At 33.8% G+C, this 21,788-nt stretch overlaps 1 protein-coding gene across 3 annotated transcripts in view; it reads left to right on the plus strand.

Annotated features, from left to right (window-relative positions):
* The first annotated feature begins 140 nt into the window (after positions 1–140).
* Positions 141–21,788, plus strand: part of LOC126878077 (synaptotagmin 1) — a 38,498-nt gene continuing 16,850 nt past the window's right edge. The window contains exon 1 of one of the 3 annotated variants that reach the window (XM_050640506.1): positions 141–390. The gene's annotated coding sequence lies outside the window, so the exon portion shown is untranslated. Of the gene's footprint in view, positions 391–21,546; positions 21,566–21,788 lie in introns of those variants that run through there. The other 2 variants (XM_050640504.1, XM_050640505.1) reach the window with 2 other exon arrangements.

Below are 21,788 nucleotides of genomic sequence, written 5' to 3' on the forward strand. Positions count from 1 at the left end.
GCATCTGTCCAGAAGGGGCGGAAGGTGCACAGCGTCGGCTCCGTCGAAACGGCGGAAAACGTAACGTGTTTTATCGATTTCGTCGGGTCGGCCATGTTCGTGTCCGCCACCGGTCAGGCGCACTCGTGTCCCACCGTCGAGAGACCGTGCCACCGATAGATTTTCCACCGTCTACACCGTCGTCGATGTCGCAGGGCGTATAACGATGCGCTTGTAAAACGCGACCGCCCCGTGTGTTTTTTCTTTCCTTCACATCGTCAGACACGAGACTCGTTCACGCTCGTTTTCCGAATCGGTCCCGGTCCGTGTCGAGGTCGACCAGCGAGCAACCAGCGAGCAGAGGAAGCTTGCGAGCATCGTTCGAGAGCAGGCAACCGACGAACAAGCACCGTGAGTACTGTTTTTTTTTTCATCAAAATATCCCTCTTGCGTTTCTTTATAGCAACTATCTCTTCGTTTAGTGAAAATGTGTTTCGGCTCTACTCGTTGATGATTTTTTTCGGTTTAAATCTGACGAGGAATTTCGGTTGAAGAAAAGTTCTACGGTTTCCTAAGCTCCCTTAAGAGGGCTGTTTCTTCGGTGCTCTCCTCCTTCGTTCAGCTAGATATCGCTTCCCTTTGGCGGTTCTCCGTTGATGTCATAAATAGACGTCTTTTTATGGACTTTGTGAAATTCCAGGTCTTTATTAAACGGTCTTCTCGATCGTGCTCGTAATGGTCCTTCTTAATGGCTAGGAACTATGTAGACGATAGCAAATTAGAGTGTTTCACAACAGAGATTACATGTTTCTTTGATTACCTTTTATATAGAACCGATATTTCTCATCTTACATCCTATTCTTTTCCTTTTTCGTGTTAATCTTTTGAAAAGAAAAAAGACGAAAGTTATTTTTTTTACATTTTCTCAATATACACTGTACCTCTGTCGCCTGGTGATCAGTCCTAGATAAGGACGAAAGGGTATAGGGATAAAAGGGGGGAACATTTCGTGGGTATGAGCACAATCTAGGCCTTCGATCATCATGCAAAGCAAGCATTTTCGGTCACTTGATCCCAGAACTATTTCCGAGAATGGTCGTTGCACGATATTTGGCTCTGTCGTTTCAAAACTTTCCTTTTTACCTTCGACTTCTTCGTTTATCGTCGCTCGCCCGCTCGTCATCGTCCCTTCGTAGTTCGTCCATCTCTTCGGAACCGTTCCCCACCTCTTTACCCTCGCAGTCCTCGGCGATTTTTCTTTGTGCTCGACAGCTTTTGTACCGATCGTGCACCAACCAGTCAACCGTATCGATATCGATCCACAATAATTCTATTCCTTCGATTCACTGCTCGTAGCCTTCTTTTCTTTTTTATTCCTCATTTCACCGTCGTTCCTCGTCGTGACATGAACGTTTCTCAGCTGCACACACCACTCGAAACGTCGACCAGTGAAAAACGTGGGCGAGCCTGGCTAATCGATTTGCCTCCTGGCGTGAAATTTTCTGCTTCTAATTTTCTCAAGTGTTCCATGTCGCGACCCGATTACAGGGCCAATCCTTCCGCGCAAAACGAGCCAGCAACCAGTGAATAAAGAGACATTTCATGGACTCGCGGATCCCCGCCTTTCAAATTCCCTCCTCTCTCTCTCTCTCTCTTTCTCTTTCTTTCTCTTTCTCTTTCTCTTTCTCTCTCTTGCAGTCCTTTGTTGTCGCAATGATAACACGCTTTCCGACCGTAAATGCTTCCAAAACGATCAGCAGTATTTTGCCTCGCGACTCTAAAATTTGAATTGACCCTGTGCCGATAAATTTTTGCACGAGCTAGTCGTTCACTCGTATCTTGTTATAATTGTTTGGTGAGATGAAATTTAGGCTTTTGGCTTTTTGGTCGGTTTTGATTTGGAAGCAGTCGACACCCAGTTCCGCCGTTGCTGAGTGGTTATAGGTGGATGGTATCAGTGATCGATTTGATTCACTGGTAAATGGTTTAGGTTTCTTCGTGCTTTTTGGTTGCTTGATGGTCTTTTCTGTGCGAATGCATTTCAGCGTTACTTGAGAATATGAAATTTAAAGAGAAGAGGGCTTTGAAGATTCTGTTTATTCGTGTCTGTTATGAAATCTTGGACTTCAAATTATTGTTTTGTACAGAGGATAGTCCTTGATAATTTTATTTCTGACACTATGATATTTTATTATATTTTGTTTTGTTCAAACACAAACGTGCGTATATTGCAATATCTGAACACTGTTCTCGAAGACATTTAAAGATATGTGGAAAAATGCTTCATTATAGTCGTAGTTATTCTATTTTATGATATTTAACTTATTTTTCATTATATCGTACCCTTTCTTACTTGTATATATACATTCTTAAAAGAATATTTATGATTCTTCATTGTTTAGAAGAAACTGCATAAAAGTTTCTATATTCTGCAGTTATACGTGGTGGTTTCCGGCGTTATTGACAAGCGATCAGTATGTTCAGCTTTTGTATAACGACTCTACGTTATTTTGTTTCGCTTTAAAAACATGTTCTATCATGCGATTCCTTCGACATTTCATCATAAAAGTCACTACAAATTGTACGTCAATATGTGAATAATATTTCATCCAAGTAAACATTTCATATCTGCGTCCTTTACTTTACCATTTAACGTTACTAAATTACATATAAAGCGTAATTTAGTTAGTTTGAAGGATCCTCAATTACTTTATCTCATTTACGTCAACATGGTCGAGCATATAGATTTTAATTTAATCTAAAATTTAACAGATAAAATTTGCAGTCGCTTAAATAGTCAAGTAAAAAGATTTATCGAGAAATCAAATTCTAATTATCTATATATTTATATCTATATAAATGAATATTTTCAAGAGAAAACTGGGATTTAATTCAATCCACTGGTGCATGAGACTTGTCAAAAATTTGTGTTCATAAACGCTTAACCAATTATTTATTGATTCATTCTTCACACTGCTAAAAGGCTTTAATGATCAAATAGAAAAATTCATCGGAGGACAAAATTTTAATTACCATGATCCTCTTGCGCAATGATTTATCAACAAATAATCTTAGTGAATTGGCAAATTATAGATTATAGTTTGTAGACTTCTCTTGCACAATTTTATGTCAAATAAACGTAGAACTCATAAAATTTGACGCTCCTATGCAAAGAAATTTGTCGACACTGATAGCTTCTAACTTGTGATTTATAAAAATGAATAACATTAGTTAAATAACATAAGGGTCTCCATACATTCATAAACAAATACGATCAAGCATATTGAATTGTATATTATAATTGTATATTGACATGTGTGTGAGATTTACAGAATTTGTTTTACAAACCCTCGATTAATTATGTACCTTATATTTCTTAAATCAATTATCTACCAGTCACACTGTCGATAAATTCCAACAATAAAAACGAAATTAATTGAGAAAATAGATAGCAAATTCTCATTAGCATATATTTTAATATGCAACAGAGAATGAATCAGAGCGAAGACGGATAATTGAACGATGATCGCGTTGAAAACATCCTTGAGAAGGATCTAGGCCAGTCGATAGTCTAACGAACGCTATCTTATAATATAGAAATCCGTATCAGAGTGAATTATTATTGTGATAAAAAGAAATAGTTATACTATCCCTTTACATATACTACGCTAAACGTAGTTAACGTGTCTTCTCTGTATAATGGAACACCGTGCGACTCGCATCGAGATTGAAATTATAAACTAGTGTAGCGTTTCGCGTGAGTCAACGAAACGTCAACGTAATTGCGAAATCATCCGACTGTGCCTGTCCGTGATACGAATGCAGAAACTGGCTTTATTAATACCGCCGTGTTAATTCAAATTGGCGTATCTGTCGAAAAGTTGGTTTTGACTTTTAGACGTTAAGAACGAGTTTTAGCATTTAACGATCAATCGTCGATTTCGCATAGGAATACAAGACATTATATCTTCGGTTTTTATATACTGATACGGCTTTCTTGTTTAATATGCGCATAGGTAAACCATTTCTGAACAGTATCTGACAGCAGTGATTTGATTTAAACGAAAGTTGCAAATACGACCTTACGACTTGGCAGAATTATGGCTAGAGCTAATTACGGAACTTAGAAACTTATCGTTTATATTTTAACGACCAAGTAGAAAATCGTAAATATTGAAATATCTTAAAATTTTGAAACTTTGGCTTTTATCTCTTTTTCTAAGGAGATTTTAGTTCAAAATGTTTGTATAACCCTCTTATTTAGAAAAAAAAATAACTATTCAAATAGAGAGCGACAGGTCATGAAAAATTCAATATTTACATCTAAAATGCTATAAAATTCATTCAATACATTAATTCGAGGAATTTTCATATATTTCGTGAAAAACGTGTTTATATAATCTTTGATCTAAAACTTTTCCATTTAAGAGAAAAAGAAAAATTTTTAAGGAGAGAAAGATAAGCCGAAGTAATCATTTCAATTCAGTCAGTATCGTTTCAATAAATTTTCATATATTTCATCCAAGAAATCTACAGACATTTTATTCAGAAGAAAAAGAAAGACGATCGAAAGAAAGTCAAACAGGTCGGAGCAATTTTATCGTACAGAAATAAATCGCTATGATCATTTTTAGCCATGTCACGTCGGATTATCGTGACACAACTATATTGGAGGAACACATGAAAAAGTACTTTTTACTCGAGTAGAATGGAAACTTAGGAATATCTGAACACTTATAGACGAAGAGACTGGAAGAGTATAGTTAATATTATTGGACCAGTATCTATAAGTACGTGGTTGTATCGATTCGTGCTTCAGCGGTTCTCTTGTATCCATGAATGTACTATAGACTATGACACGTTTATACATGAAATCTAAATTCTATATTGAATTAAAAACGCGATTTAAAAAATAGGTCAGATTTATAAATCTTGTAGATTTGACTGTAATTTTTCGTCCCTTTTCTAGTTAAACATTTCAGAACAAGCATTACCGCATCTACTATTTTTATAGTAACTTCATTGTATTACTATTTTTACGGCAAGTCCATCGTAAGTTCCATGTTATGGTAAAGATTATGTACTATAATAATTGTAATATGCTTCAATTAAAATCCTCGTTATAACATACATAGCTTGGACGTTATTGTAAAATCAGAATGTAAAGTCAACATTATATTCCTAAATACTGAGTAATTTCCCATCGTAGTTTTAAAATGAATATAGTTCCACCTGAATATAAGTGTTGCTTTAATTCCTCGTTTGGTATTTTTTTGGTATTTTTTTACTACTTCTTTCGTTGTAAATTCTGTTACAATCAATTTATAGGATTTCATGAAATTTTACACCAATCACAATTCTATTACTTTGATGTATCAAGTCAAAGACTGAAATTTTAATTCAAAGGATAAGATCATTTTTGAGGCAAGATAACTTTAATTCAAGGCATGCGACCAATAAAGATAAAAATATTTTAGAGGCAAATATGTTAATTGGCATAATTATATTAAATATTATATTTTAAATTATCAAAGCTAAATAATTTTGAGAAAGATTAAATGTCTTGTTGTTTCTTTCTTTCTCGAAGACTCGTATTATTTTAAATCAGATATACTAAAAATTATCTTCTAAAAATATATAATTCTGTCGGATTATCAAAATTAAATTGTTATTCTATGGCCTTATATAAAAATTTTGTTTATTCTAGCATAAATTTATTCAAAGCACACGTCGATCTAGCTTTCTCAAGTATCTGCACTTTTAAAGAACGCATAACCAATTACAAAGACAATAAAACGCTCACTGAAAGAAGAAACCGAGTTTAGATGACAGTGTCAGAACTCGAACTAGCGAGGTCCTACGGCTTGTCTTCAATTATAAATCTAATAACACAGAACGGTTCCTTCAGTCGCGTTTAACGTTGTGGGACGGGCAGTTTACGGATGGGACGAGAAAATGTGCGCGATTTTCCTGATTAAAGAGCACTTCCTTTGAAACACTTCCCTTCATTCTTCTCATCCGCTTCCATAAGCTTTACTTTTACAGTGAACTTTACGCAACTATTTTCTCATGATCGTCTAAATATTCTGAACTTTTTCCCTTAAATGTGAAGCTCGTACGATAGCTACTCACGCATATAATTTTTCATTAATTTTTTGATATTTAAATGTATGAAAAATATGAGAGTGATTTTAATATTTCATAATTTAGCGTGAAATAAAGAGCGATAAGTTTTTCTTACGATACAAACTTTTTGAGATTTCCATAGTGATAGAAAAAATATTAATACTACGTGAATATTACGTGAAAATTTCAGTCCCTTACTTTCTAATATCGAAACTTTTACATTTCTTCGAACGAATATCGAGTTACGTTAACATATCGGATATCCAGATTTTACGATAAAAGTTAATATCAAATTCCATAACGATGCAAAACATGCTGAAACTCAGGCTATTGAATTCCACTGGTTTCGAATCGGTCGAATCGATTTTTCAACTAATTAGCAGTTATATTAATCCCACAACGAAAAGAAGATATAATTCCTGCAAAAAATACCATGACGATCGACTTGAATGATGTCAAGCACACTCATAATCGTCTGTTCAGGATGGAAAAAGAGAGAAGAGTCGCTTGAATAAAAATCCCCCGAGGCAGCTTTGATCGTCTCTTCAAGAATTCAGTTCTCCAGCTTTTTGATGAGCTTTTGCGTGTTTTGGAAATTTGATGCCCAAAGCTTTCACGATCGAAGTGCGCGATCATAATTAAAATTTCAAAATCTGTCGAAACATTTTCCTCTTTCACTTTGAACGAAGTTTATACGCTCGTTACTTCACGGTGAAGAGAACCTAGAATATTTCCCGATTCTGAGGCAACCATATTCTGTGTATTCTGTGATTAAAGACGAAGTTGAAATTCTGTTGAAGTTGTAGAAATGTTTTCTTAGCGGTTTTCAAACTGGAAGTTTAATTGTGACACTATATGTCTAGAAAGCAATGTTACTGTCTGACCATTTGTAGGTAATTGTTATTTCGTGTATGTCTTTATTTCGATTAAAATTTTGTTTATTTTGATTAAAACGAAACAAAAGGCTAATTTTATATTACGAAGAATTTTTGACTATTTTAATGATATAATATAGACCAGAAGGTATTGCAAGCAGCATCAAAATTTCAATGTTTGTGTTACACAATTAATATACATATTACAAGATTCAAGTGTATAATTAAACACACGATTTGATTAAGCAAATTCTCATCTAACTCAAACACTTTTTACATGACGATCACGAGCGAAACGCATTTTCTTAGATGTAACGAAAAATATACATATATAACTATAAAATAAATATGAAAGTGTATACGATATACAGGGTGGTTGGTAACTGGTGGTACAAGCGGAAAGGGGGTGATTCTACGAGAAAAAAGAAGTCGAAAATATACAATAACAATTTTTCGTTTGAGGCTTTGTTTTCGAGAAAATCGACTTTGAATTTTGGCTCGGTACGCGTGCACTTTATCGCGTCTCGTTATAACGGATCTCACTGTAGATTTTTAAAAAAATTAAAAAAAAAGAAAATTAAAAAAATGTTTATTCTATATTTTCGACTTCTTTTTCCGCGTAGAATCACCCCCCTTCCGCTTGTACTACCAATTACCAACCACCCTGTATATAAAGATTCCTGCAGTCTATTTCCAAAATGTATCTGTCGATGTTATGAATAAGGAGAATCACCAAGATTCGGTAGCAAACAGTATCAGGAAGCCACCATTTTTCGAAATTAATAGCTAACTAATTACTACAATCTGTTAACGAATAAAACTTCTATAATTCGCTTCTAGAACTTTTACCAAAGTAAACACTATACTATAAAAGACTGTAAAGTAATTTTTTCGAGCGATTTTCCGGCCATCGCGAGGTTCGTTTACGTCGGTCACTAGATGTGAACGATAAGGAGTCGGCGAAGCTCGTAAACGCCGATTGCGTTATGAAACTACTGCGAGCAGATTCGAGACGCAGCGGTTAAATCCCATTGAAAGATATCCCTATTGATTTTACACATTCGCCCGTGGATATATGAGACGATAGGAAAGACGAGGAACGGCAGGAGGCACACACGCCGCACGGTTTCTCGCGCCAGATTCATTCTCGTCTGGATCATTTCGCGAATTAGCCTGAATTCGTAAGTCAAACATAATTAGCAAGCTTCGTGAATTCCAAGCACGTTCAGATCCAGCTCTTTATTTGCTCCGTAACGTTCGCTGCTCGAAGATCCTGTTACGAGCTCGCTCGTGATGCTGAATCGTATGTTCACGCTCATCTTCGCACTCGCAGTCTAAGCGTTTGGAGTCTAAACGAATGGAAAGTAGTTGCTATGACTGCTATTAAGCTGATAATTGCCTATGATAAATGCTTAAATTATTTTCACATATCTGGTAGAAAAGTGAAATACTTGAGATTTAACCTTGGAAAAGCGGAACTTCTAGAAGAGCATGCGAATCGAAATGACGTAGAATGTACATACGTAACACGTGTAATCACTTACGAGAGTATTCGAGCACTTGTCGTGGAAGTCTCTTATGAATATATCGTGCGTCTTGTAAAAAAGAATTTGGAATTTCATCAGCGATGCAGCAAGTACAAAAGTCTCAACGTAGGATCAAATAAGAGGAATGAACATATTCTTTATCACGTTACATTATATAAATATTTTTGTGTTTGAAAATGTATAATGCCAGAGGTATTTCATTCTAAAATTTGAGAAAATATTTACCCAAAAATCTTCGTCATAGCAATTATCTGCAAAGTGCGGAAAACAGGAAATCCTTGAGTATCGAAATAAATAGTACATGTTCGAGAAACATGATGCAAAGAGAAAAAAAATGGTCAACAACCTCAGAGAACATCAACTTGTGTACGTAAATAAAAGAATGGATATTAATTAAGGAGTAGACACGTGTGTACTTACATCGGCTAGAGTTTAGCCGGTAAACGAGCCAGTATTAGGAAATCGATGCAATTGTTCTGGAACTTTAGATACGAAACTCGATTGTGGCGAGAAACTATCATTACGACTAAGTGGTTAGCCGATCCCCGGAGGGTTGAGTGACGCGTGAAACCCTGGAAACACGACGCCTTTTCATACCCACGCGTCTCACAGTAGCCATAGCCAGAAGAGTACAGCTTCCATTAAAATTCGTAACGCGCTTACGTTAAAGTGAATCGTTCTATCTACGTTTCTTTCCGTATAACGTTACGCCATAAATAGAACGATGATTCCTTACGTTCTCACTGGACTACGAATATTTATGCAAATTTACCGTCGCGATTTATCATCGCGTGAAAAACGTACCTTCAGCCCAGGAAGAGCACAAGTTATTTCGAGAAGTTTCTAACAGCGGAAGTGGGATTCGAAGACAGCGAAATTAAAATGTACGTTTTTCTTCATCGTTTTACATTACATGTTTATGCAAACTCACACGTCCTTACGAATATAATTAGAAAAAATGGAACCTGGGCAGAGATCAGTTTTGCCCACCAAATATTAGAATGGATACTGCACCTTGAATATTTTATACATTTTTGCATATTACGTACATCTTGTGCATTTTTTCATCTTTAAATTTTCCATAAATGCATACAAATCCGCAGTCTAGTTCTCGTAATTTTATCGTGCGATCTTGTTCTTCTTCCATGGAATAATTATTAAATTGCGAGGAGAATTTTGTTATGGAAATGTTTTTTTGTAAATCTTGCTTCGGGAAATTTCAGTATAATTCAGTATAAAGATATTGCTATTCGGATTCTTAAGGAAAAGTTCGTTCCGATTTTTAAGGAAAATTCAAACGCAGTACATTTCAATTTCGATACACATTTATTGAACTTTATACGTGCCATTTTGTTCCACGACCTTCCTCCATCTTTCACGCAACTTGAATATTCCATCCTACCAGAATCTCTCAGATTTTTCGGCGAAAAATTTTTCAATATGATTTTTTACGTCGACCGAAAAGTTAACATTTTCTCTATCACGAGAATTTTATAATGACCTAAATAGGTGAAAATCTGAGGATGCGATGTCTGATGTATACAGTGGGTGGGGTAGCACATCCGGACCAAACTCCAACAGCTTTTGTCGAGTAGTCAAAGACACACGAGGCTGTGCATTGTCCTGATGAAACACGACGCTCTCCCGATTCGTTAGTTTTTGTTCAATTGCTCTCTTTAATTCGTCTAATTGCGAGCAATACTTAAATTTATCGTCTGGTTGTTTGGTAGAAGCTCATAATACAAGAATCCTTTCCAATCCCACGAGACACAAAGCATGACATTCTTCCGATGAAGATCGGCTTTAGGGGCGACTAAAGGAGATTCATTCTGCTTTCCAAAGATCTTTTCCGGTCAACGTTATTATAAATAATCCATTTTCTATCCATCGTCACTGCTTGTTTCAAAAATGGTGTCTCCTCGTTGCGTTTATAGAGCGAGTCGCAAGTGAAAATGCGATCCATCAGATTTTTCTGCGTTAAATCGTGGGGACCCATACATCAAAACGCTTTATATAGCCAAGCTTCACAAAATGGTCGTGAATGGTGGATTTTGATATTTTGAACATTTTTGCTAGATCCGTGCTTCGATCTGATCTTCATCAATGGTGGAGGACCTACCCGGGCGTTCGCGATCTTCAAGGTTGAAATCATCAGCTTTAAACCTAGCAAATCACTTCCGCACAAATCCTTCAACTATAGCACCGTCTCTAAATGCCTATAATGCACTTTGTTTTCTTCCATATTTCAAAGCGTATAAAACTAATAAAAGTCAATGTATCGAAACGAAAGTTTCTTCTAAAGATACCTGAAATATCACCTTTTAGAATATGTACACGAGTCATTAGTTTTCAATCATTCTGATATATTCAGACCTGACCTAATGCCAGCTACCGAAAACCGATACGAACTTTCCGAACATAGAATTTAACATATTTCATAATTAAGTATTTTATGTCGATTGTTATAGATATCTCATACTTCTGCAATATTTATTCCATATCATTTCACTTCACCTTTGTCACAATGATCATCATCAGATATAAATCTAATGTCATTGTAATAAAGACTTCATTGCTATATAGAAGTGCAAAGACTATAGGAACAGAAATTATATCTACGTTAATGCCTTATGAATGCTTTCTACAACCAGTAATTCCTTTTTATGATATTCCACAGCTGTCTTTTTACACTTTTGCAATTTTTATCTGTTTGATCTTCTCTTTTGTTAGGGAAATTAAATTATACCGAATTATAATGGGAGAGATATTATTATTAAAATTATGAGGATTGTAAAAGAAGAACCTAAATAGAAATTAATTCGATATGAAGGATTTATTGCAATCTTTCGCGACGAGTACTATAAATACAATATAATGGTAGAAATACACGAGTAGAAAAGGAGAAAGAGAAAGCACGGAATAAATCCCAGTATAACGTATCAATATCAATATATGCTTTAATTAGAAAATACTTCAAAAATACATAGTTATAAAGCGCGGAGAATTTATTGTTTGTTCGGTTATGAGAAACTGTATAAAAACAGAAGAATAAAAAATTCCATCTCGCTAGGTTAAAATTAACACACGCTTTTATTGTTCTATCGAATGAATGCTATCTTGTGTTTGTTTTAAGCAGTACAAATTTACAATTTAAATCATTTGTTTGTAGAAGGCAAACAACTATACGGTTGACGTAACATAACAATTATCGATTACTCGTATCGTTTCGATACGTGTCATGATCTTTCTAGCGATTTTTATGAACTGCAACAAGATCGACGATACGATTACATGTCAAAGAAATTTATGTTCATCGAAGAACACACGTTAAGTCACTGCAACGCCCACGTATGCTTCTTGCTTTCCACAGTGCCAAGTTAGGTATCGATCTTGCATATTCAAACGCAGATTAGATTACTTTTCCTTATGTGTGCTGATAAACAAATTCACCGCTCTATAAATTATTACAATTATCTACGCGAAATAATATTTACATTGAATAAAAAGAATCTGTTTATATTCGAATTACTTTCCGAGTTATATATCTCTGGCTTTAATATTTTTTTAAGATACCTCAGGCGAATAAAGCAAGAGAAGCGATTATAAATGTTCTTTCTTATGATTATATCTTGTAGTTTTCCTCACCGTCACGGTAAATCGAAAGAAAACTAATTTTCTCGCCTTTTAAAATGTCTCTGCATACCTAATCTCGGTTTCACAAAAAACGGCAGTTGTTTATAATTCAAAGAAAGAATGATTTACACGAACCACTTTACAAGACTGGTTTCTTTACTCGAGCTTGCATGTCAGCAATGAAATTTTTATGAACGAAATTATACAAACTTGACAAAGAGAAATAATACACGTTTATGTTAAAGAAACGTGTTACGTTATTCATATTTCCCAAATTGCGCTACATATTTTATTGAACGAACTGTTCTACTTTAATCTTCGTGTGATGCAAAAAAGTTATGAATATGTATCGCGTTGCAAGAGCACCGATAACATTAATATCCATGATATCAAACGAGGATAATATTATTAATATTAATAACATCGTCACTTTGCTCTCGCAACCAATTAGAGCGTCATTAAAGACTTCTACAAACACAAACTTAATGAAACAATTGTTAAAAAGAATCGAATTGCTATATGAAAAAAAACTATATGCCATATTGAGACGTGATAAAAGTAGACGAGAACTCTGAAATATGAATATCGCTGATAAGTTGAACAAAAGTTACTATTATCATTTCGTGTGTTTCATTAGATATTCGCCAAATATACGTATGCAGCAATATAATATCCTAAATTGATAGAAAATATTAAAACAGTAATTGGTGAATTCTTGATTTATTTAATATATCTAATAGTAACTACATATTATGTAACAAGGAATTTTTTGGCATTCATACATGAATTTTAGAATTACTATTATAAGTAATTGATAGTATTAAGAGCATTTAATCGAGGAGTTATTTGGAATATTGCCGTATCCGACAAAATCGTGCTCCGAGATACTCAAAATTGAATTTTCCTTTTGTTTATAGAATCGCGATATTTATAAAAAGCCTACAAAATAGATAGTGCACAAACTTCATTTTTAATATAGAAGAAAATGATATCGAGAAAAAACAATTACATTACTTCTAATACGAAATTACAGAGCTTTAAAGAGATGATATAATTCTGAACGTCCTTTTCTCGAATATCAATCTGGTTTCCACGTTACATTCCAACGATTACGACATTGAAAGTAGTTACGTATGTACAGTGTCTCATTGAACGTATATTTAAGTAAATATAAAGCAATAAAAACAGATATAAGAATTTTCAAAGATATTTATTGAATAGAAAACAAATATGAGAGAAAAAAATTACATTTTTAGCTTAATTTGACGCCAAATTTTATCAATAGTAAATGAAATATTTATGAATTAATTTTTCTGCCTTATAACTCAATTTTCAATTTAGTTTTCAATTTAATTTTTTGCAATTTTACATTTCGAACGTATCGAAGTTATTGGTATTATTAAGAGTGCAAAAGATAAATTCAAAAAAATACATGTATATTTAAAAGTGTCAAAATAAAAATTGATAAAAATTCTCTGTTGGCATTTCGTAAAAGTTCAAAATTCTTTAAAAGTGTCTCTTTTGTAGTTTTTAAAATATTAGATCGAAAAAGGGTGTCTCTCCAGAAATTCAGAGTCACGTATAATGAAATCTGCAGATTATAAAAATGCGATAATCTGCAAAAAGGAATATTCCGAGAAATACCCGCAGTCTGAAGAGCCCCTCGATAATCATTTAAGACATTTATGTAATTACAATTTAGTATTGAATCTTCTACGAGAATTATGTTTTCTACAATTGTGGCATTTGCTTTTTCTATTGAACTCCACACTAAAAACTATACGTATTTATTACCCTACCTTAAACCGAAACCGTAAACAACTGTTTCCTAAAATATGAAACAAAAATCCATGTAACCGTGCAATTGCCTTAATTTATTCGTTTTACGGCTAATCCTACTGAGGAATTTTTCGTCGCAGATTTTCGAGCTTTCGTTCCGCGTCAACTACCTTCTATAATTAAGTTAATTAAGAGAAAGTAGCAGCGTATACTCCTGCGAACCTATTTCCCAAGTGTTCCTAGGTATTTCAACGACCGCGAAAACGCGTACCTTCGTCGGATTATACTTGAAGCGAGAGGCAATGCGGTAAAATGAAACGAAAAAATAAGGTAAAAGAAAAAAAGAACGAGGAGAAAGAAAGAATGAAACGGCAACATCCATCGAATCCTTTGTTTCTAAGAATGGCTGCCAGCTCGTGGAGAACGCCGACGACTATTGCGTGCGTGGGTGACGCGTGCCTGACGTCAATTTATCGTCGCCGCGACGATAACGATTATTTTGTTGGGTTGCGCCTCCGTTATCGCGTTATCGTATTTTATTGGAGGCCAATGTCGAAGTCGGCGAAATGAAAAATTTAGAATCCGCTGATTGATAAGACAAACGTTTTCTTTGAATTTTTAGCGCAATGTTAGCTCCTGTTTCACGACGTATTGGTTAGACTTGCCACGATTTATTCGGAAAAACGCGAGAGGATTTTTCAATTTTGATTTTCTACCATTTTGGTTAACCCAACTGTAAATGTCCGTTATTTGTTGGAAATTCGTTCTCTTCTTACCCTTTGACGCATGAAACGGTGAATTTTGCTTTACTTGCAACTGGCAATGGAAATTAAAAAATATGAACTTGGGTATGAATTAATAAATATAAATTTCATATTATGGAATGTAATTATTGAAATGTTAGAGAAGGAAATAAACTGAATTTTTAGTGAGAAATTGCTTGTTCCAGAGAACAAAGTTATTTGATACCTGGTTCCGAATGCAGCGAAATCGTATTATAAATCATAGTATCAAAATAATATTATATACAAAATAATATCATAATAAAGCTAATCGCCAACTAATCAATAATCGCCAGCAAACTATGTATAGTTGATTATAATAATTTCATATACGTTCGATAAATACCCGTAGTCTATTAATCTCTATGTAAGTAAAGGGAATCGTTGCTCTTCCAATACATCAGGAAGTGATTCAGACACAGCTTCGAGCGGAAGACTCGCCGTAGCAAGTAGTAAAGTCTTATCGATGTCAGGCAGTTAGACAGTCAGACAAGCTACCACACCCACCGATTATTCTCGAACATTTCCTATCGCTTCACGATATTTAATATTAACCGTGATATTTTAAACCAATTTCCGTTGATTATTACGTCGAAGTACGATACTTTAGTTCTCTAATACGTCATCATAAATACTGACGTAACCGATAATCATCGAGACACGCACAGTGTGATATTAACTGTTTAACGAGCCTGATTGAACGCTACAAGAAAAAGTTTCCGGAGTTCTTGAACCGTGAAAGTACCAGGAAGTAGGATGCTTGTGACTTTTAATGATTTGACTAGAACTTTCAGTGGTAAGCTGAGCGAAATTGAGTTTCGCGTACGTAATTTGGGTTTGCACTGATTCGAGGATTGTCGATGCCTTTGGAAAGGCTTTTCAAAGGCTTTAAAAAGGAAATATGTATCGACAAATTACAGATTGTAAATTTGTTTGCTTACTAAATAGAAATATTACAAAACATTTTTATTATAGTGAATTGCTTTTTCCTTAGCGTGATTATAGAACAATCGAAGATGACAGAAAGAGTAATTTAAAAATGAGTATAATTTAAAATGGGTATATATAATTAAAATGTTATTAAATGTTGTATATATTATATATTAGTATATAATTAAAAAATGTGTTTCATCTTGCAAAGGCTGTCCTTTTATTTAATCTTTTTATGAAATATGTATTTTTATCGCCAAATCGTTGCCTGAGAATCAATATTTGAAAAATATTATCCTTGAAAGAACTTCACAAATACCGTGTATAGTTAAAAGACTTATTTTTAGATCTATGGGATTGTTCCCATTTTAATTATGTCATGTTAAAATACTTTCTTTTGATTATTATTTGATTTTATTATTTATGATTATTCTTTGCACAATTTCTTAAGTTTACCGTGTATATTTAAAAGACTTATTTTCGAACCTACAGGATTGCTCCCATTTCAATTATATCATGTTAAAATAGTTTCTTTTAATGATGAAATGACATCCAAATCAGAAAATCGATAAAAGTAAATTTGTCGTACTTTCCTTGCATCTTCTTCAATCTAATATTAATATTGAATTAGAAAGAAATATAATATTTCATATGAAATTTTAATTTTTGCTTTTAATATTGAACAAAGTCTACAACATGACAATCAGATGTCAATTTCCAAATTTAGAAAAATTGTATTTCGCGTGTACCAACCTGGTAAAATGAAATGTAGAGAAAACATAAAATGGAATAATGAAACGTAATCATATGGAGTATGTTTTCATACTCCATGGTACGTAATATCATCGCGTAAATGCAACGTAAAGAAGACGTCTTATCGAGAGGAAAGGAATGATAACCAAGTATATGTAAGCAAAGAGGGGAAAGTTATCACGACACGAACATGCCAGTGGGCTAAAATAATTCTTTGCTATATTCTCTGTAAGATCTTACTGCTTGTGTTTTCTAGCTTCCTGCTTTCCCTTCTACGTAGTTAGGAATCCTCTTTCTCCCTAGCCATAATTTTCGCGCATCAGCCTGCTCCGTAGTTTTTTTTTTTTTCTCTCCCCTTTACACACGCCCACGCAACTCTTCTCAGTGGCAATTTCCCCTTGCGTCCTCGAACTTAGTTCAAGGTGACATTCTATGGATGAGAATAGAGAATCTTACGAGATACTCATTGTTATTTCTGGCATACCGCCATTTTATTTCTACGAATGGGGCGCCATCGAGTCTTCTTTCTTTGGAGCGATTCCTTTTCCCCCCTGTAAATAAGCTACTGCGTATCAAGTCTGTTGGAAAGTTGTCATAAAGGGATTTTTCTCAGCTTAGGCAAAATACACTGAAGTGAATAAAACGACCTATCGCATTAGAACAGTTAGGAAAAATTCGATAAACTTGATAAATCATTAGGAAATTACGAAAATCTTTAACAAGCATTATCTCACATAACGCTTTGGAAGCGTGAAAAATTAACATGTTCGGTGTTAGTAATATTAACATTAACAAATAGCCACCGCATTCAAAATTTCGAAAACGGGTAATAACGAAAATTATTCAAACTTATATGAAAACACATTGTTCGAAGTTCTCCGTGCCCTTTCATAGCAAAATTGTTCAAAATTATTTTTTCATCGCTCTTATAGGATGAAATATATATGAATCGTTAACATTCCCAACGCTTAAGAAGAAAGTAAAATATCCTACAGAGGATTAACAGGATTTCATGCATTTAAAAATTATTTGAAGATCTAATGAGAGAAGACGTAGCTTAATGGAAGAGCTTAATGAAAGTCAAATAGAAACGTATTAGGAGATTGCATTCAAGGAGATTGCAGCTACTACAGTAAGGACGAAGAAAGTTTCGTATATATAGATGGAGCAAAGTCAATTGATCGCTCAAAGCCACTTAAACAATGTCACAAGATCACAACTGATCGTATCCTTTGTGATTTTACTATATATTTCGACTTTACTATATATTTTGTCCGTATTTGAGATAGAACGTGAATATACATATCGATAAAATTGGAATTGAAGGTAGAGAAAATGCTACCATACTTCCGGTGACAGACAACAACTCGAACAAACACTCGTCGTAGTTAAATACAAACTTGTTAGAATTGGTCGAGTTACAGATCGTTTAGATCGACAATGGTTTCTCGTTTTCTCAATAAATCCAAATTTCTGGAATCTTTTTTAATTATACAAAATTAAATCTTGTCTATGAAAGATATGAAACATTGGTTTTCCATTACAAATAAATAAATATGACAGATATTATCGATATCTGTTTTTCCTATAGTATTTATATTCTTATTACGCTTTTTGAAAGTTATTAAGTAGATACATTATATATATATATACATATTGCATTTCAATCAATCATATGTAATATATATATATATGTCGGGTTATCATTAGGATTTAAGGCGCGTAATGATTCTTCGTTTGAATTAGCCATTGTTTTACGAAACAGAGAATATATTTACGCGAATAAACAAGATTTTACAAAATATTATGAATAATGAGTTTAATAAATGATAAGATTAACAAACGATAAGTTTAACTAATAATTAGATTAAAGAATAATAAGTTTAACGAACAATAAGAGGAACGAATAATATGTCTTACGAATAATAAATTTAACGAATAATGAGATTAACGATTGATAGGTTTTACGAATAATGAATTTAATTAACGCTATTAACAATGTTCCGGGGTTCAAACGAATCCACGGTCAACGGGATAACTCTTTACTATGCGTAGAATAATTTTAAACACAAAAATACGATTGCTGAGACACTCGGTAAATTGCTCGATGTATCACTTTCCAAGGCGATCACACGAATGAATATCTGATGAAAATCTTTTTCGCTATACGACTGCATTTGTTTGTTATATGCTCGCTGGAGGCATCGAGAAGGTTCCAATCGTTGTTGCTAGGCAATTTCTGTCAAAAGTTTGTTGTATACTCTTTGGAAACATCGAGAAAGATCCAAACGCCGTTGCTAGGCAGTTTCTGTCTGGAGATTGATTCCTAATACAACGTGTGTCCCATTATATCGACATCTCTAAAGTACAATTCTATGTGATTTCTAGGGAAAACAATACAACCGATCCACACCTTCGTCAGGCAAAACGTTTATCCCGTGACCGTGGCTACGTTCGGCGACCAGTTGTCACCTCGAACCCACTTTCGCTTTCACAAATATCAAACAATTACAAATGACAATTGCTTAATTACAGTTATGATAAAATCTAGGCTAAAGCATTAGAAGGCTTCCTCAAAATTGCAAAGGGAAGGCTCCGGTTTTCCTTTCATCTCCGACATATATATATATATATTACATATAAAGTTTTCAGGACAGAAAAAATAAAAAAAAATACATAAAAAAGCTCCGGTCCCAAACCCAAAAATTGTATTATACAACGAAAAATGTAAAGCGCCGACACATAATACAGCATGGCTACGTCGTACCGCCGCGTATCGGTACCCTTGCCTAACATATCATTACAAAAATTCACCGTTTATTGTGAATATGCACCTAAAACTGTATTCGTGGGCTCAATAAACAACTTTAAATTATATATTACATATATTCTTTATTTATTTTATATATATAGCGTATACATTGAAAATAAATAACGAATTCGTTAAAATTTGATAAAGACATAAAAATTATTTTGCGTTACGTAACAAACAATTATCTGGACTCTTCTTTTCAGGCAAAATTTGCACTTACCATGAATTTTGAAAAGCTTTGTCCCATCACAGATACGTCCTTAATATCGCAGATTTCAAGTAACCCTTTGGAACGAGCTTTCAAAAAGCATGGAATAAATGCTCGCTACAAAGACCAGCCGATAGACGTTTTCACATTTGCTAATTAAAAATCAGCAGTAGGTATACTGTATGCATTCGAACACCCGAGGGAATAGAAAAAAAGAACCCGGAAGCAAGAGAGGTCGTTACAGAGTTAATGCACGCAATGGTTGCGAATCCGATACAATCAATCTACGAATGAAAAACAGTGTCGCTGATAATATAATTGACAATTGATATTTACTATAAATATTTCTTTTTAATATATTATTAAACTGTAGGAGACTTGTTTTTATCTCTTGGCTTGAATTTTTTCCTAGTATTTCGCTTCATTCTGAATGTCATTCATTACTTCCTTTCTCCTGCCTTATTGCGCAATTTTAGTAATTGTATTTTATTAAGAAAGCAACTCCGTTAGTCACAATTTAAACTTGCTATTTTACTCTGCACTCTTTTACTTTGAAAAAGCAATTTTCTATTTTCTAACGAGAGCCTATATTTTAAAGAAAATAAATTCCATTTCCTGGCTTTCATTTATTCGTGTCTCCAATATTACACATTTTATCACTACACGAGTTCTCATATAAAAATATGCTCTAATATGTAACAGCGTTGGTATTATATCATAAATCTTGAGAAACCTACCACAGTTGCCAGACCATGATACACATGCGAACTTAATCTTCGCATGCGGAAGCGTAGCGTTGATTGTAAAATCTCGCAGCGCTCGTATCGTAATTACAAGTTCCGCTTCTGTAGTATGAAATTATGATTCAGTCCATTAAAACGCAGGAAATATAACATTGAAATTCCAATAGATCATAGCTTGTATAGTTCGTGGAAAATTATTAGCTTTTTTCTTTCTTTAAATTTAGTCGCATGTTTATGAGTAAATGTGGTTTGCGTGTTAGTTTTGTGAAATGTACTTGAAGTCGAACTATTTTTTAGAACGAATTACCAGTGTGTGCTGTCGTGATATTGACATGACGATTTTAAAATATTATCGAACTTTGAAATTAAATAGTGACTATAATTAAGTAGTGATTAAATATGACGATGACATATGAAAAATTTGACGTTACATAATTGTAGAGAAAATTTATAAAAAAATGAACTTTTTTCATTAACAAAGGACAAGGGATAATTGAAATCTATTCACGTAAAAAATTATTGTTGAAGGTTTACGAATATCGATAACACTGGATGAAATGAATAAATGAAACTTTGCGTTCCGTTTTAATAATTAAAACCCAAAAGAAGTTATTTCTTAAAATTAACTGAGCTAAATACCAAAGTTTCCGATCGATACAGACAGATCTGTCTGTGTCATTTAACCGATATCAATTATTTTAAGTGTATCTGCCAGTTCAGATGGAAGAAAAAAATCTCTCCAAAAAGTCACAACGTATGTCAAGGCTTCAACGTGAAAAGAAAATATCATAATAAAAGTTTCTGGTTTTCTTAAACTAATACACATTATGATAAAAATCTATAGTTATCTGAAACCGAAATATTACAAATTAATATCAACAAATTCTGTCACGATGAATTTACATTAAGAATAACGAAAAGTTGAGAAACTATCGAGCGCGTGATCAACGTGATCAAAAATCTAATATAAAGCAAGAAATATTAGAACGTATTAAAAAATATCATTTAAAATTAAAACAAGGAATCACATTGAATTTTACAAATTGTAAGTAAGACCATGTAATTCGTTTTCGATAATAAAATTTAAGAATTTTAAAAAATTACAAGAATTCCAATTATGATAAAAATTTTGATCAAAGAATATAATTCGAAGAATATAGTTTCTCCCAAAGCAATTGAAACATTTTAAATCGACACACGTCACAGGACAAATTAAGAAAAGAAACCTACTTTATTCTACTCGGTTCCTTTCGAGCTACATTTTGCTTCGGGGAATGCGCTTACGACTAACCGGATCTTGGCCTGTATGAAAAGAGAGACAAAACTTTGGAAGAGAATTGCAAGCGAGAATAGAATTCAAGATTTCCCGTGGTTTTCACCACCAGCTTTATCTCGATAGTGAGTTTCGCATGAAAGAATTTTACTGCTTCACGAAGAACGGGTATTTTTTTCGATCGGGAGTCCATGACATACTTAAAAAATGCATTAAAAGTGATGTTGCTCGAGTTCGTGCCAATACTTCGGTTGGAGTGTGTTAAAATTAAATATACATACGCGCATGATGATAAAAATTCTTTTTTATGTTATTTTTATTTTTTTTTTTTTTTTTTTTTTGGCAGGC

Source organism: Bombus huntii, chromosome 2 (assembly GCF_024542735.1).
Source record: "Bombus huntii isolate Logan2020A chromosome 2, iyBomHunt1.1, whole genome shotgun sequence".
Taxonomy (NCBI): domain Eukaryota; kingdom Metazoa; phylum Arthropoda; class Insecta; order Hymenoptera; family Apidae; genus Bombus; species Bombus huntii.